Source organism: Urocampus carinirostris, chromosome 3 (assembly GCF_059441175.1).
Source record: "Urocampus carinirostris isolate Australia breed hairy pipefish chromosome 3, RoL_Ucar_1.0, whole genome shotgun sequence".
Taxonomy (NCBI): Eukaryota; Metazoa; Chordata; class Actinopteri; order Syngnathiformes; family Syngnathidae; genus Urocampus; species Urocampus carinirostris.
The window spans coordinates 31,020,638-31,038,709 of NC_142351.1; the positions used below are offsets into that span (position 1 = coordinate 31,020,638).

Here is an 18,072-nt window from a genome sequence, read left to right on the forward strand (position 1 = left end):
TTTTGGGCCAATTCACCCCGATAGTCTTTTATCTCTTTTCTCTTCAAAGTCTCTATATTACATGTTTTACACAAAATAAATGAATAGATAAATAAAAATAAAAATAAAATACCGGTCGGTCTAACTTTTTTTTTTACTACGTGTAAACTTTTTTTTCCGATTATTTTCTTAACTAAAACAATAATAATTAATAACAGCAAAATTATTTAAAAAATATATTACTTTAATTATTGCATTATTCTTTGCTGTGAAGTCTTTAACAGCTTCATCAAACCAAATAAGTTATTAAATAAATATTCTCGGCACTACCTCAAAAGTAAATACAAATATCAATCTTTTTCTTCTCTCATACACGCACAACTGTACGCTGTAATGATGCAATGGTATTTCTGACCAACTGATAAGTTGGGAGTCATTAGGTGACCAAAACCAAAACCCACAATTCCTACCCCTAATGCCAAGCAGGGAGGCAATGGGAACCAAGAATGTATGTCTAGGTATGACTTGGCAGAGGCCGAAACCAGCGACCTGCCAAGTCTACCGAGCTGGTTAGATTAAAATATGAAAAATTATAAAAATATAGTAATCTGCTGTCACCTACTGTTTTGGATGAATGTTACAGTTACTCATCTGAATATTGGAAAAAGCAAAGATACTGAAATACATCATGCTAGTTTGCAAAGATAAAATAAGGCAATTTCTTGCAGAACAATAGACAAGATCTCATAGTACACTTTTCCTACAGTAGTGGATCTCTCGTGTACCCCTTTAGGTGCATGAAGCCCAACTGAAAGAAAAAACGTTTATAGTTATTATTTATGTTATTATTTGCGGTAAATAAAAGAACCCTACAATAAATTCATTTTATGTTAAGAAGGCTCTTCATGTCTAAAACGTCATTAAATTATCTTTTTAGAAGCGATATTCATGATGATCATCTAATATTGCAAGAATAAAAAATCTTTACTGATTGGAAGATAATATTGCTCAAGTGAGTTACTATTTTTCATATTTTACACTTATTATTATTATCTTATACAAACACTTTTGCTCATTTTGGGATTTTTCCAAAAACACTTTGCATCCTACAAATAAGCTCTGAGCTGGTTTACATCACCCCAAAATTGAGAACAGCTGTCATATTTGAATTAGTAGCCTGTGGGCAACTACCATTAGACATGTTTTTGAAATCCAGAGACCGTCATGTTATCGCGTCACTAAACATTGGAGGGAATAATGTATTAGGTCAGTGTTTTTCAACCAGTGTGTCGCAGAAAATGGCTCAGTTTTATTTTTGCAAAAAATCATTGTTCGGTACCTTCGCTTAGCTCCTGCGATCAGTTGAGTAACTGTACCAATCATCCATACCAGTAGATGGCAGTCGATTTTTTTTCTTTTTATAAGCTAATCATCAGCTCATAAGGAAGTACAGGGAAATATTTTGTTTGATATCGTTTCAAACTGAACTGGAAAAATGACTGAAAAAAATCTAATAAAGTAAAAATCTTGTAGATTTTAATGATTATTTTCTTAGTTACTATGAGAAAAATACAGAAAAAAGTAAATATAAGTAAAAATAAGATTCAACAGGCAAATATTATTTTTCTCATTTTAGGTAATATTTTGGTTATTTCATGGAAAAAAATATTTTTTAAAAAAAATAGTAAAACATAAGAAACACTGGGCAGCACGGCGGCACAGTGGTTAGCGCGTGTGCGGCACAGTTCTGAGGTCTTGGGAACCTCCTGTGGGGGTTCAAATCCAGCTACCGGACCTCTTGTGCGGAGTTTGTATGTTCTCCCCGTGGGTTTCCTCCGGGCACTCCGGTTTCCTCCCACATTCCAAAGACATGCATTTCAGGTGGATTGGCCGGTCCAAATTGTCCCTAGGTGTGAATGAGCGAGTGAGTTGTCTGTCCCTGTGTGCCCTGCGACTGGCTGCCCGATGATTGCTAGGATGGGCTCCAGCACCCCCACGACCCTACTGAGGATAAGCGGTGCAGCTAATGAGATGAGATAAGAAACATGTGGATAATGTATTAAGACATCAAATTACAGCAAAATGATTCACCAAAATGAATAACCTGTATTGTTACCTCCTAAGCCAGGTGACCACAAATTATAAGAAAAACTTTACTCTTGTCATCTTCATACCTGTCAACCTCTACGTTTTTGCCGTACAAAGCACGTTTATTTTGCATTTTAAGACGTGTACGACGTACAAGAAAATCTGTACGGAAAAACGCAAATTTGTCAATTATGGGTACCATCCGGTATACACCGACTATCACCAAACGGCAAATCAATCAAGTCAAACGAGTTCGCCGCTATCTCTGTATCGTTTGTTTTCCGTTGCAAACAAAGCGAGCGGTTTGATGCTACCGTGCGCATGCGCCTGCAGCCTTGGATTTCATGTGGTAGTTATGTAGTGAAAGGAAGCCCATCTCTTTTTAGCGAACCGGCTTTTTCGGCTCAACTCATTAAAGAGAGCCGGCTCTCAAACGGCCCACTTGCATTGATGCATTTTATTACGAAATATTATGTTGTATAAAGAAGTTAAAAAAAAAGGAGTATAAAAGGAGAAAATGAAAAAAGACAGGTTTGTGGTTATCCCTTAAATCAGTATATTACCAACAATAATTTAATGCAGAAAATGAATTCATAATTTGAATAAGAAAATGTATTATTCTACTTAGGGCAGCACGGCGGTGCAGTGGTTAGCGTGTGTGCGGCACAGTTCTAAGGTCTTGGGTTCAAATCCAGCTACCCGACTTCCTTTGTGGAGTTTGTATGTTCTCCCTATGCTTGCGTGGGTTTCCTCCGGGCACTCCGGTTTCCTCCCACATTCCAAAGACATGCATTTCAGCTGGATTGGCCAGTCCAAATTGTCCCTAGGTGTGAATGAGCGTGTTGTCTGTCCCTGGGTGCCCTGCGATTGGCTGGCAACCAGTTCAGGGTGTCCCCTGCCCACTGCCTGGTGATTGCTGGGATGGGTTCCAGCACCCCCGCGACCCTACTGAGGATAAGCGGTGCAGCTAATGAGATGAGATGAGATTATTCTACTTAATTATATTTGCATGTATTTTTTCCTTCTACGGTGAACGTCCAAGCTACTTAATTTTTGAACCTTTTTTTATAATAAACCTCATTCAGGAGCAACTCAGTATCTCACAACAAAATGTTAATTAACAATATATATAACGAAACACATGTACAATACAACATGTTAAACTACATAAATAAACATGATTGAAAGAAAAATATGGTGTAAAATTATTTTGTATTTTGTAAGGGAAAATACAACATTTGGTAAGGGCATGGAGCCGTGGAGGTTGACAGGTGTGCAACTTGGAAATTTGGAACTTAAAAAAGAAAGAAACAAGTGCAGAGAATATTTTTTTTATATATATTTTCAATGTGCCTGGAGATCATTTTTAATGGAAAAATACGCCTTAGCTCAATAAGATTTTAAACAAAGTTTTAGGTCAAATGCCACCTCAAAATTCAAGGCACTTCAAACTTGCTGTTTCCATGGGGATGCATGACACGAACGGAATCAAAACATTATGTTCAACTAATTAAATTAATTTGACATTGTTAACTAGCTTCATACATATCTGGCTATCCTTGTTAGAATTATCCACACTGCATTGTTGCATTAATTGTACAGTAGTTGGGCTCCAAGGTGGGAAACCGTGAAGCAGATCACTCCGCTGCTACCATTTCAACCTACCCATTGCTATAGTGTATCCCTACGCTGCTCACACTTTACCAGCTGGGTCCCGAAACAAGAAAAATAAGCTTCAATTCACCGCAAAGCATGACTACAAGCGAATAAAACTTGGAGATCCATACACAAACTTCTTTAAGACAACGTGTCTTGTCAAAGACGCAAGACAATGTTGAAAAGTACACGAGACTCGACCTCTTATTGGTTAGTGCGGGCTGTCTGGTGAAAATCATACAGGTAGATAGATGACAATGGCGTGTCTTTTTGTCATAACAACCAACTTTCGACATTTATAAAAGCACACGAGTCAATAAACACAAATACACACATATGAATGCATCGTCTAATAAACAAGACTAAACATCGGACGATCTCGGTACGGACCATTTACACACCCCGGAGCTAACTTGCTAATTAAAAAGCTCGTCGCATACCTTTATCTCGCGTTAAGGGAAGCTTACCTGTCGTCGGAAACAAAAACATTCCTGTTGTTGGCATGGAGACGTAGTAAAAGTGCGTCTACAGCACAGAAACTGCCTTTGCTAACAGTGAGGTTGGGGGGGGGGGGTCTACACAGCTACTTTGGAATGTTCAGCGGCACTGGATTGCAGCACCGTTTGACTGTAGTGAAACGTTTGGCCACTAGAAGGCGGGGGATGGAGCAAATGAATCATAGAGGGGCGACAACTCAATGAGACTTTTCTTCGTGGGGTGTGCAAACTTTATTTGTGTACTGTAAACCAAAGGTCTCCAACGTGATGCCCGTGGGCACCAGGAGGCCCCCTAAGGACAGCTGAGGTGCCCGCAGACCTGTTCTTAAAAGAGCTCCCCAGTGCTGGGTTTGAAATTTTTTGCCTCAAGTGCTTGTAAAATGCTTATTATTGGTGGCATGTTTCTTCGGTTTTGGGGTAGGGTTAGGAGCTAAGGTTTGTGCTTCAAATAAGGCTTTTGAACTGAACTAGAATTGGGGTTAGGGTTAGAAACTAAGGTTTAGGCTCCTTATTTGGATATTTAACTGAATTTAGAGTACTTAAATAGGGTTAGGGCTATCGTTAACATACCTGTCAATCTCCACGGCTCCATGCCCATACAAACTGTCGTATTTTCACTTACAAAATACAAAATAATCTTACACCTTTTTTTTTTTTTTTCGGAATGATGGGAGATACCCAGGCGGCAGACGCATGCGCACAGTAGCATCAAACCGCTCGCTTTGTTTTTCAACGAAAAACACGATACCGAGATAGAGGGTACAACGGCGAACTCGTTAGACATGATTGATTTGCCGTTTCGTGATAGTCGTGTTTACCGGATGGTACCCATAATTGACAAATTTGCATTTTTTCGTACAGATTTTCTTGTACGTCGTACACATCTTAAAATGCCTAATAAACGTAATTTGTGCGGCAAAATCGTACACGTTGACAGGTATGAGTTAAAGCTAGTATTAGGTGTAGGTTTGGGGTTAGAAACTAAGGTATTATATTATTGTCGTAAACTGTATGTAGGGTTCCAAAATAGGCTAAGAGCTAGGGTTGCTGTTTAAAACAGGGTTAGGCCTAAGGTTACAGCTAGATTTAGGCTAGGGTTAGGAGCGCGGGTTTCTTAGTGGTTGACAGACTCTAACCCTACTTCCAATAATCAACCTAGTATTAACATAAAAACAACAAGATAAGTTGAATTTATTTAGTTATACCTATTAAATTAGGTGCCCAGTATAGATATACATATATATATAAGTAAACATTACAACACATACCTTACACTACCTACAGACCTAGACTTAGCAGACCCAGCCTCTGAGACCCAAATACAGCCTCTTTTATGAATCTTGGATCCCTTATGTCAAGGAACCACGTGTGGTGGAACAAATTATATTGCCCGTAATCAATCTTGGGATTAACGCATTACAAAGGAATGCGTAGATTTCTCTGTTACAAGTACTGTAACACGTAGTAATAAAATGTATTAACTCAACTGGCATTAGTACATGGAGCATTATTGTATTTTTAATAGATAAATATAATGACTTTGTGATGTTCTCAGACTGCTGAAAAAATTGGGATCACTCATGTTGTCATATATACTGTGGCTTGCGGAACTATTAGGCCCCCTTGAACTTTGTGATCTGTTGCCACATTTTAGAATTCAAACGTAAAGATGTAAAACTGTAATTTCTTGAGAAGCATCAACAATAAGTGGGACACAATCATGAAGTTGAACACATTTTATTGGATATTTTAAACTTTTTTTGACAAACAAAAAACGAAAAAGTGGGAGTGGAAAATTATTCAGCCCCTTTACTTTCAGTGCAGCAAACTCTGTCCAGAAGTTCAGTGAGGATTTCTGAATGATTCAATGTTGATCTAAATGACTAACGATGATGAATGGAATCCACCTGTGTGTAATCAAGTCTCTGTATAAAAGCACCTGCACTGTGATAGTCTCAGAGGTCTGTTTAAAGCGCAGAGAGCATCATGAAGAACGAGGAACACCCCAGGCAGGTCCGACATACTGTTGTGGAGAAGTTTAAAGCTGGATTTGGACACAAAAAGATTTCCCAAGCTTTAAACATTGCAAGGAGCACTGTGCAAGCAATTATATTGAAATGGAAGGAGTATCAGACCACTGCAAATATACCAAGATCGGGCCGTCCCCCCAAACATTAAGCTCATACAAGGAGAAAACTGATCAGAGATGCAGCCAAGAGGCCCATGATCACTCTGGATGAACTGCAGAGGTCTACACCTGAGGTGGGAGAATCTGTCCATACGACAACAATCAGTCGTATGCTGCACAAATCTGAAGATTTGTTAGCTGTTCGACTCACATTTCAGAGGTGCATGATTAAATTCCTGCTACCGATCTCCCTAGACGCCTGCATGTGTTTCCTCCAACATCCCCAAAACATGCAAAAGCAAGATTCATTTCAAATTGTCCTTAGGCTCGAATGGTTGTATGTCTATGTGTGCCCTGTGATTGACTGGGAATCAGTGCACGCAGGATATCCACTGCTCACTGCCTGATGTCAGCTTGGATGGGCTCCAGGATAATGTCTTCGAGAAAGGAATGAATGAATAGTGCGCCGCCATGTGGTAGAGTTTTGTCATCACAAGATTTTTAAATGTTCGCGTGAAGAAGTCCGCGTATTGAGGAAGTCCTCCTGGGTTTGTGCTCGACAAAGACCTTCATGGCTTCGCAGTTCATACTATTGAAATTGCCTTTTAATATGTATTATAAATGGTTCCCTCAATTATTTTCCACACTGACAACTTTGATCTCCATTCAAATTGTATTGATTTTAGCATATTCCTGTGATGTGTGCTTACTTTCATTTTCATTTCCCAGTTTCCCAATTATTCCCAGGTCTCTTTCCGCATGTATCACCCAATTCACCCTGTTTCAATTCTAAAATATTACAAACATTAATTTCTTCCAAGTTTGCATTTTCTTAAAATTCAAACCATTACTTACCATTCACTTACCTTTAAGAATTCATCATTTATCATTCTCATCCTTGTGATATTGAACATATCTAACAGTGCAAAACTTTTATTTGTCATTCAGGTTTTTAACCTTTTTGAAACTTTCTGTATTTTTCAGGAGTTTAGAATACTTTTAAGAATTTTCATTACTCTTTGTACTGTTCAATAATGTGTTTGTACATCATGGTTGGATCCCTTATCTACTTGGATCGTAGGGCAACATTTCCTGTGGTGTGTCTTGGGCGAGCACAGCCTGGTGGCGCCCATTCCTCTCCAGGCCATCAAACAATTCCACCTAAGTTCGAACCATGCAGGGACTTTTCACATGTTAGGTGAATGTTCTAACCACTGCACAGTACTTCATTTCTTCCTTACTCACTTTATTTCAACATTAAAATCTTACATATAACATTATTCAAATTATTCCCATACATTCCTTCTTATTCAGACCAATGTCCAATGCTTCCAACAGAAAGAACAAAGTAACTTGAGCCTTCCTTTCTGTCTTTCTTTCTTTCTTTCTTTCTTTCTTTCTTTCTTTCTTTCTTTCTTTCTTTCTTTCTTTCTTTCTTTCTTTCTTTCTTTCTTTCTTTCTTTCTTTCTTTCTTTCTTTCTTTCTTTCTTTCTTTCTTTCTTTCTTTCTTTCTTGCTTTCTTTCTTTCTTTCTTTCTTGCTTTCTTTCTTTCTTTCTTTCTTTCTTTCGTTGTTTTCCCCTTCTGCTTTTTTTGTAAGTAGACTACCCTGATAGTGTATGGAAATCCCCTTTTTTTTATGTCGATTTTAAAACACTTTTCTTTATTCACAGTACCCAAAAGTTAATTTAAAAAGAATAGGCTGTAGGGTGTAGTGCACATACCTCCACCAGGAGCTGTCAAGAGGGTTTGGAACAGGGCACAGGTGTGTCCAATATCATCACACCTGTCCCTAAGTTTCGCCACCATTTATAAGGATACTTTAGACGGCGCGTGTAGTCGGATCATTTCATTTCACTGCCACGCTAGGTTTGTTTTTATTTGCAATCAGGTTCCTGGTTTGGTCATTTTGTTAGAGGTTTAGTGTCCACTTGTTAGTGTGCTACTTTATTCCATTTTTGACTTCCAGATTTTGGTCTTTCTTTTTATCGTGTTTTGTTTTGTTTGGAGGTTTCATTGTTTTGTGAACCCTTGTTGTTACTTTGGACTTATTCTTTTTGAGCACCCCTGTTTCCAGGTCCTGCGTCCCCAACGCAGGTCTACCGCAAAACTTAGGCCTACCTACTTTTTTTATTTGCTGAAAATGAGCGCAATTAATTTGGCCCGCTTTGCGTGTATTGATCAGAAGCACGCGCTGTCATGTTTTTTACGTATTCAAAGTGGGAAACATGTGCAGATGGACTATGGCTCTCAACCCCCACTAAAACTCCCAGATGGATTAAATTTGGTGTCCAGAAGATGGATGGATCCCTCCCTAAAGACACAGTTTATGAGTTTGGGCTTTTGGGTAAATGGGATGAGAAAATGATCACATGTAAAAATGAGGACAGATGGTTTTGTGAGCTTTTCATGGCAAAAAGTTCCTGAGTTCCAGTAAAAGGTGGCATGACATGGATGAAAGACAAAACACAAAAATGGTTAGGAAGAAAAAGCTATCGATAAAAGAACTGAACTCAGCTTAATTCCAAATGTAATCTTAATGATGAAACACAATATTAGCTAATGTTTAGTTGAAAAGTGTCAAAATTGAACATGTTTCAATTGGTGCCTCAGCGATACAATATGTAGTAACAATCAAAATAACGTTTTTTGAGGGTGAATCTCATCGTGAAGGTTATCTCTTTATTCAAGTACTTCAGGTACATTTCTAGCGTTTAAAACTATTTTTTGGGTACATTCCAAGGAAATGTAACATCTTTAACTAGAAAAAAATCTAACAATAATTATTATTTTTAAAGGTGGCGTGCTTTGTTTGAGGTGTCCTTGAAGAGTTAAATTTTTCCTCTATTTACTATGTGTTACAATTGGCCAAGTGAATCAAAGAGCCTTTATGCTTTAGTTTCCCCTGTGCATATCAGCTTGTATTTCATTTTTTATCAGGCCTGTTTGAAGCGAAACAAACCCCCAAAAAGATTAAAAACAGTTTATTCAGGCACGCCTAAGAAATGGACGCGATTAATGTGTTACTGTGCCGCCATTTCCTGCCTTAAAGTCACGGTTGCAGCCTTAAAATTTCAAATCCCGCACACCACCTTTAAAGTCATATTGTATATAGCATGGGCAGCACGGCAGTGCAGTGGTTAGCGCGTGTGCGGCAAAGTTCTGATATCATGAGATCGAACCTTCCTGTGTGGAGTTTGCATGTTCTCCCCGTTCTTGTGTAAGTTTTTTCCGGGCATTCTAATTTCCTCCCACATTCCAAAAACATGCGTGCCAGGTTAATTGGCCGGTCCAAATTTTCCCTAGGTGTGAATGAGCGAGTGAGTTGTCTCTGCGTGCCCTGCAACTGGCTGGCAACCAGTTCAGGGTGTCCCCTGCCCACTGCCTGAAGATAGCTGGGATGGGCTCCAGCACTTAGGAAAAGCGGTGCAGATAATGGATGGATGTATATAGCATCTGTTTTTGTTTGTTCATGGAGGTAAAACTAGATCATGTATAGTATATGAGTTAATCTATTGTTGATGATAAAGTCAAATCTGTGCTTTTTCAGGGGCAAGTTTGCATTTTTTAAAGTGAATTATGTTAAAATACATGTGTTGACAGAGATGTCATTACAATAATCAGAGGAAAAGGCCTCCTGAACAGATCCAATATCGGTTGTCGGATATTGTTCCAACATCAGCTAAAGAAAACATGTCAGATTTAATCATATTTCATCAAAAACCTTCCATATTGGTGGTCATCTTCTATCCAGTAGATACAATATGCATGCACCTTACAGATGCAGGCCATGGTTAAACTATGAGGCAGAATAATACAATTCAGGTAGATCATTTTAACGAGAACCAACTTTCTAAAAACGTCAACACCCTCTTACAAGAACTGACAAACACATAGACCACAATCGTTTTTCAAATATCTTAAACAAATGGAAATGTCAAGTTGATGAGTGTCCAGATTGGACTGCGTTGTAGCGATGCCTCTAATGTATGCGCACACATCCTATGACAATCTCTGGTACAGATGGTCCAGGCATGAGTCTGAATGAGGAGGGAGCCATCGGACGCATTGTGTTCGTGTGTGTATGCGTGTGTACGGAGGGGTCTTCAATACAGCACTTAATGAGAACAGACTGCCCCTTTCTCAACCTCCTTGCCGTCCCTGACTACGACCCACCCAACCCCACCACCACTTTACCAACACACACTTTCTGCCTGTCTGATTCTCCATTACTCCTTTTCGCCCATTCCCATCTGTTTGGAGACAAAGGGCCACGAGCCAGATCGGGCCTCGAGACCCGGCTGGTGAAGTAGGCCCGGATAATGCGGCCCATCCCGCGGGCTGCATTTTAACACATGGACGAGGCTTTGTACTTTCTGCACCGACGCTGCTCAAGCCCTCTTCATGGAGGAAAAGGGATGGCGTTACGGGCACGAGAGGTGGGGGGACGCCGGGTCGGTGGAGGGACTCCTACAACACGCGCACCTACATCAGGTGTTGGCTTTGAACACAAACGCACATCTTCGGGATGCAGCGGATAAAAGCCGGCGAGGGGAAAAAAATGACAGGCCTCCAATGTTGTGAACATATGGCTGTTTGTTGTCCCACTGTCCCCGTCCAATTTGCACAAAGCGTGCCACTTCTCTGAATGAAACGGGCGTGAGTCAAACGCCACGTGCGTGCTGGCGCCAGGCGGAACCCGAGCACGCCTGAGCCGTGAAGGGGAGGATGATGATGACATATGGTCACTCCTCATCCTCTACAATTACGTAAGCCGGCTGTGCTCTGTGTGAATGTCTGTGTGAAAAGTGACCGGTGCGTTTTAGCCTTTTGCCTTTTCTCCTTCTTAGTCTCTCTCTCCCTCTCCCCTTCCCTCTCTCTCTCTCTCTCTCTCTCTCTCTCTCTCTCTCTCTCTCTCTCTCTCTCTCTCTCTGTCTTTCTCTGTGTCTCTCATTCTCTATATGTGTCAGTCTCTCTCCCTACCAACTTCTTTCTCTAAGTCTACCTCTCTCTGTGTGTATCTCTTTTTTTTTCTTTTTCTGTCTCTCTCTCTCTCTCTCTCACTTTTTTTTCGCTGTCTCTCACTGTTTCTCTTTATTTGTCTCTCACTGTCTATCTCTCATTCTCTCTTTCTGTCTCTTTCTGTCTCTCTTTCTCTCTCTATCTCTCATTATCTCTGTATATATATATTTTATATATAAAAAAACCTGTTGTCTCTCTTTCTCTATTTCAATTTGTCTCTCTTTATTTCTCTTGCTTTCCCTTTCTCTCTCTATTTCTCTGTCTTTCTCTCATTCACTCTGTTTCTCTCTTCCCTTCTCTATTGCCTTCTTTATCTCTCATATATTAATATATGAAATATATATATATATATATATATATATATATATAATGTTGTCTCTCTTTCTCTATTTCAATTTGTCTTTCTCTCTTTCTCTTGCTTTCCCTTTCTCTCTGTTTCTGTCTTACTCTCATCCACTCTCTTTCACTCTGCCTCTCTGTTTCTCTCTTTCATTCTCTATTGCCTTCTTTCTTTCTTTCTCTATCACCTTCTCTTCATCTCTTTCTCTCACTCCATCTCTCTCTCTCTCTCTCTCTCGCTCTCTCTCTCTCGCTCTCTCTCTCTCTCTCTTTCACTCTCCTGTATTTTTCTCTCAGTGTTCTGTCCTTTTCTGACTCTGTCACCTTGTCTCTCACTGCCTCTCTCTCTGCTACTCTCTCTCAATCACTCACTTTCTCCTTCATCTCTCTCTCTCTCTCTCTCTCTCTCTCTCTCTCTCTCTTTCTCTCCCCGCCTCTCTTTTGACACACACACACACACACACACACACACACACACACACACACACACACACACAGCAACAGAAGCTGCTATGCCAGCCAGGCTGTTCAGCGCCCTCAGCAGTTTGGGGGTTGGGGGGCAGGAGAACTGGAGAGTGGGGGGCAAGGGGGTGAGTGGTGGGGGTAAAAGGGTTGGGAATAAATTGAAGAAAGCTGATGCTAAAACAGCTTTAGAGATGAGGGGGGAGAAGATAAAAAAAGAGCAGAAACAAATGGCCTTGTGGCGCCGTAATGGAAGTGTACAGATGGACGCAGCTTTTCAGTGGATTTAAGTACAAGTCCAGCCATGCCACAAGTTTGCAGCTTGTTTTTGTTTGGGATACAAAACCACAATCTGTTTGATTCCTTTTTCTTCTTACTTAATGATGGTAATGGGTCTGGTTGGAGCTCATGGAATTGAGGAATTGGAACTAAATCCATTCCAGAGCACTAGTCGACTCGACGACTGACGGAAAAAAATTGGCGTTTTCCTTTCTTCTTTTGGGAATATTTACAATAATAAAACTAATTCATTAAATCTTATTCTTCAAAAGTAAAACCATGCACAAAAATGAACAGTTTTTGCATATGGTAAATTGTTAAACTTTGAAGCAACCAATCAAATCACTCTGTGCTTAGAGCCACTTGTGGTTGGATCTCCTTTTATAAGGTCAGGTCATTAGATTTTAAACAGGGTTCAGTTGTCATTTATTTAACCATTTGGTTTGAATTATTTCTATGGGTTTCTTTTTGAAATTTCTTCAGTGACACCGGATAGAGCACAAGAGGAACTCTGATGAGAATCTGTGGGTAGCCAAATGGTTCATGTATTTATTTTGTTTAAAATAACTCAAAAGCAATTGATTGTTACAATTGGCCAAATGAATCAAAGTGATTTTTTTTAATGCTTCTGAGCTCCTCCTTGGATTCTGATGGGCCAACTGAGACAAGCAAGCAAGATTTTGGCTATGAGGGGTGGGTATCTGTTCATTATGTTGTCATGAATATGTAGAAATATAAATATGAAATAAAGTGTTAGACAAACAAATAAATTATGTCTAATCTGTGTATTAGGGGGGTGGCTTCTTTTTTGCTGCAGTCAAAAAAAAAATATGATAAGGCGGATTGAATCCACACTTTTTGATCCATCTCAGGGTATGTCAACAAAACCCGACATCTCAGAGAACAATTATAGCTAGGCTTTAATCAACCAGTTTCACAATCTTTGCTCAGCTTCAGAAAACACGGAAGGGATTTTTTATTTGTTTGGTGTCTCGTGAGCCATGTGAAAATGTTAAATGTGAAAAGTTAATATCATCATAACTTGAGCAGAGTAAAAAAAGCAGGAATTCCCTTTTTATCAGTATGTAATCAAACATTGCAAAGGAAAGGAAACAACTGAAAAAAATAAAAATAATCATTGACGTCAAAATACTTCAAACACTATTGTCAAGGACAATCACAGTCTGAGAAATATACCAAAGCAACCAAGAAAAGTGTAGAGAGATAGTCTAGTCAAGTGGGGAAACCAGTATGAATATTATATACTTTTAAAAATCTCAACAAAAGAATTGCTTTTTATTGCATGATTTTCTATGGGGTTGACTCCCTTTTTAAGGAAATGGTTCATCAAAGACTAATTAATTGACTTTTTGTTGCTCACATTAATGGGACAGACCCTATTTTTTTTTTTTAAACTCTCCCGGGGGCTTGACCGACACATGTGGGGGCTGACAATGTAATTTATAAATATACTTTAGTCATTTGAATAAAATGCTGGAGGGGATAAACTGGGGACGAATTCTGATGGGACAACAGCCAACAATGAAGTCCCCCCACACCCAGTGTGGTCAACAGCCCACCACCAATGTGTTCTTTGCCTGGGAATTAAATGGCGTTTTGTAGAGATGGAATTAACTGATGAATACATTTATGATAATTTAGAAACTGTGCCCAATCAAAAACAGTTTTAAAGTCAATGTGGTTAATTAGATAGTCATTATTGACATTTGACAGTCGATTAAAAAAAACGTATTGGTTTTACTCACAATCCTTGCTTTCTTTGGCTGACTTCTTGAAGTCATGTCAAGTCAAGTCATGTTTATTTGTGTAGCCCTTTAATCACAAGGAGTCTCAAATAGCTGCACTTCCAACAGACTATTGCAAACTACAGACTATTATTACACAATCACCTAATCTAAAACTTACACGAGGGCAAGGAAAAACTCAAATACCTCAGCATGAGGAAAATGAAAAACCTTAAGAAGGGACCTCACATGGGGTAATCCCCCTTCCAGGATGTCCAGGCTGCAATGTATGTTGCATTAACAAATAAAAATAAATAAAAATCAAATCAAATAATTCAAGTATAATATAAAATAAAAAATCAAATAAAAAAGATGACCAGATTACAAAGAATATAGCATTAACAAACAATACATAAATATTGTCAACATAAAATATAGGTCATTCATAAGCTATAGAATATAAGTGTCTTTTAAGCCGAGATTTAAACAGTTCTACTGAGGTTGCAGATAAAATCTCGGGGCAGGGCATTCCACAGCACCGGGGATGGAGAACCCTCTCGAACCTACGGATCGCTTCTTGGCTCTTGGGATCATTAAGCAAGCTTCTTTGCCACATCATGTTGTTTACATTTCCTTGAGAGAATTTCAGCGCTGGTTGCTGGCCCAAAAAGATGTGAAAAAGCTGCACGGATATCAATAAAACATATTTGGGTGATTTGTTTCATTACTGAACAAAAAAGGCAAGCATTTTCGGCCCGGCGCCTCATAAATATTGCCAAAATTTGTGTTTTAGAAGTGTTTGACTCAATGCAAACAATTTGATTGTTTTCAGTAAATATTAGAAATAGACGACATACAGAATTTTTGCAACCATTGGGCGCACTGTGTTGAAAGGCACAGTCTCTGTGACTGGTTCTACTTCTGTATTTAAGACTACACGGGGCGCACCGCACTATAGGGCGTGGCTGTTTACAACAACACAGACGTGATACAAGTGAGTGTATTCAAAGATACAACTGAGATTTGTTGTAGTTGATTTAAGTATTGATTAGAAAGTAAAAACCAAAGGATTAAACAAGATTTTAAAAAAGCAGCTGGTGCAAAGCAGAGTTTGTACGCTCACATTTTTCCTCCAGGAATCCATATCAAACAACACCATCAAAATCCTCGTCCTCTGTTTCTGACCAGAACAGCTTTGCTAAATCTCCATTGAAAGGTTCCCTTCTTCACTTTTAGAGTCACTTTTAGAGTCACTTCCCGAACGTTCGAACATCATTCCCGGCACACACGTTAGCCCAAGCGTGGACAATCCATTCTTTCACTTAAATCAGCTGGAAGTTTCTTCCAAACCCGAAGGCCACCAAGCTGGTGTATGTCCACCGCTTTACAGGGGAAATAGGGGACACTGTACCTTAGGGTGTGCCTGACAATTTAAAGAAAATCTGAGACTTTTATGTGCGCCTTATGGCCGTGAAAATATAGTAATCGTTAGATTTACACTAAAAGGTCTTCATGAATGTACCAAGTAGCTCCTAAGAACACCGGAGTAGCACTCGGACAGGTTCCAAAAATAGCTCAACAGTAATCGATTGTTGCAATTTTCTAGTAGCTTTGATTTCTAACTGAAAGGATTTTATAGTGGTTAACTTAACTTCTAATTATTACAACTTGGTATTAAAATAGTAACATCTTGTGATAAAATAAGTTGTTTTATTAGCAATATATTTGAAAATGGTAGCCCTTTAAGCCAATCAGTAGCAAAAGGCAGCTCTCAGCTTCATAACGGTTGGAGACCCCTGCACTAAACCACTCATTTGAAGTTTTCACTATGTTGATACTTAGTCAATAAGATCAAGTGTGTCAAACTTAACTGGCCCGCCACATTGTTCACGTGGCTTTCGAGACAATGCTGAGAGAAGCACAAAGGAAAAATCAGCTGGATCTCTTCAAACAATGACTTGCAGTTTTGTATTTGTCCACTGGATTTCGCCAAAGACAGGCGTGACTAGCAAAGCACCCATTGTACCTCTACATTATTTGACAACCATTAATCAACCAGAGAACATTGAAGAAACCCATTCTGATGATATTTTACTGAAAATAAAAGTCTTAGACGTGCTGTTTAAAGCCCCAGTGTGTGTTATTTGACCACTAGATGGCACTGTTGTCTAATACTGCTACGCTGTGCTCTGTGCCACTGGTTTCCGTTACGATAGTTCATGTTTTTTATGCCTAATGTTCAAATCAATATTTTTTTACTGAGTGAAAGATTTTTAGTCCACTAGGAGGCACAAAATATCACACACTGTCCCTTTAAGGGAAACACTACAAGAGAGTAAATTTTGGTGAATGAAAATATATTTAAGGAATAAACCCTTAAATCTTATATCCTTTAGTCATAATTTATTTGTGAGTCTTTGAATAGACACCCAGCCCTTCAGCTTTGATTGATAGATGGAAAGAGAGAGAGAGAGCGACAGACAGACAGATATTGTAGAGACACAGGTAGATAGCATCTATCATAAACACTTTTAAATATTGGTATAGTTTTGCTCTAACCATTTGGCCATATTAAAGATCTCGGTGAGGAGCAGGCTCATAAATTTCCATGTCTCTCATCCCTTCCCTCCCTTTCGGCTTTCCCACGGGAGGTGCCAGACGGCCAGTAATTTGGTTGTCTTGGCTCGTCTGGAGTAACACCTGCCCCCTCTCTGGGGAGGGAGCGAGCCTTTCAGCCAAGAGCACACACCAAGAAGTACCGGTACCACTACTCCCTTTAGCTGCTGACCACTGACAGCATACGTGTGATTGTATGCAGTAATCCGCCACGTGCACGTTGGTCCCTTTCCACGCATCTATTCGAACATACGCTAAAATGTGGTCATTCTCCATTCACGCAGATCTCATTATGTGGTAGACAGAACGATGAGTTATAAATCGACTCCCTCTAGTGGCTTGTGAAAGAATCGGTGAAATAGATGTCCAATATCATTTCTCAACCCAATACTGGACACTTGTTGAGTAAAGATTTACCTTGTAAATGTTTTGTAATTGCATTTCACATTTTATTTCTGCCAAACATGTATAAATTAACTTTTTTTATGCTGTGAAATATAATCGAACATTTTTTTTTAAATGTCCCTGTAGTGAAGAGCTAATGTTAAAGGTGCTTTCAGGACCTGTTTGGACTGTATTTGATTTAAATCGTTGTTTACTTTCGCCATTTTCATGCTACACTAACAGAACACGCCGGGGAGAGCATGAAATCACTCTGCAGTCCCCTCCCCAGCTCGTTCCCCAATTGCTGCTTCCTAATGTGTTTCACACCCCGCTTAAAGTAAGATAAAAGCAGGATTGGCGCGGTGGGAAAATAATTATAGTGGCTCTTTGAACTCAGTGGGGCAGTGTGTGATATTTAGGGCCTCCCTATGGTACAAAAAACTAAGAGAAAAAAACATTGATTTGAATACTACGCAAAAAAAAACTATCATACGAATATTATTTTTCATAAAAAATAAATCAAAGTTCAAGAAATTTGTTTTTTTACACAGTGGAATTCCCACTTAAGTTGCCGCCATGTTTGTCCGGTATCCAGCCGCCACGCTTTGCTCTGTGGCACTGCCGTTTGCTCGCACCAGACAACACAGTGCCATCTAGTGGCTGAATATTACACACTGGGGCTTTGATAAAAATTATAGTCTATTTTCATCTTTTTAAGGACAACAAACAACCCACCCCGCCTTCCAAAAAAATGTGACAGTGTCTAAAATCGATATTCGAACCCATTTGCACATTTACAACACCACCATTTTATAATGTAAATACAAAGAGCATTTATTTTCAAATATCTCTGTTTTAAATTGAAAATAACACCAGAAA

The 18,072-nt window shown here is 39.3% G+C and overlaps 1 protein-coding gene across 1 annotated transcript in view; it reads right to left on the reverse strand.

Moving 5' to 3' along the window:
• The window catches only part of LOC148369427 (vang-like protein 1), a 44,893-nt gene extending 40,544 nt beyond the window's left edge, over positions 1-4,349 (reverse strand). Inside the window, exon 1 of the mRNA XM_088331447.1 lies at positions 4,191-4,349. The gene's annotated coding sequence lies outside the window, so the exon portion shown is untranslated. The remainder of the gene's footprint in view (positions 1-4,190) is intronic.
• Positions 4,350-18,072: the final 13,723 nt, after the last annotated feature.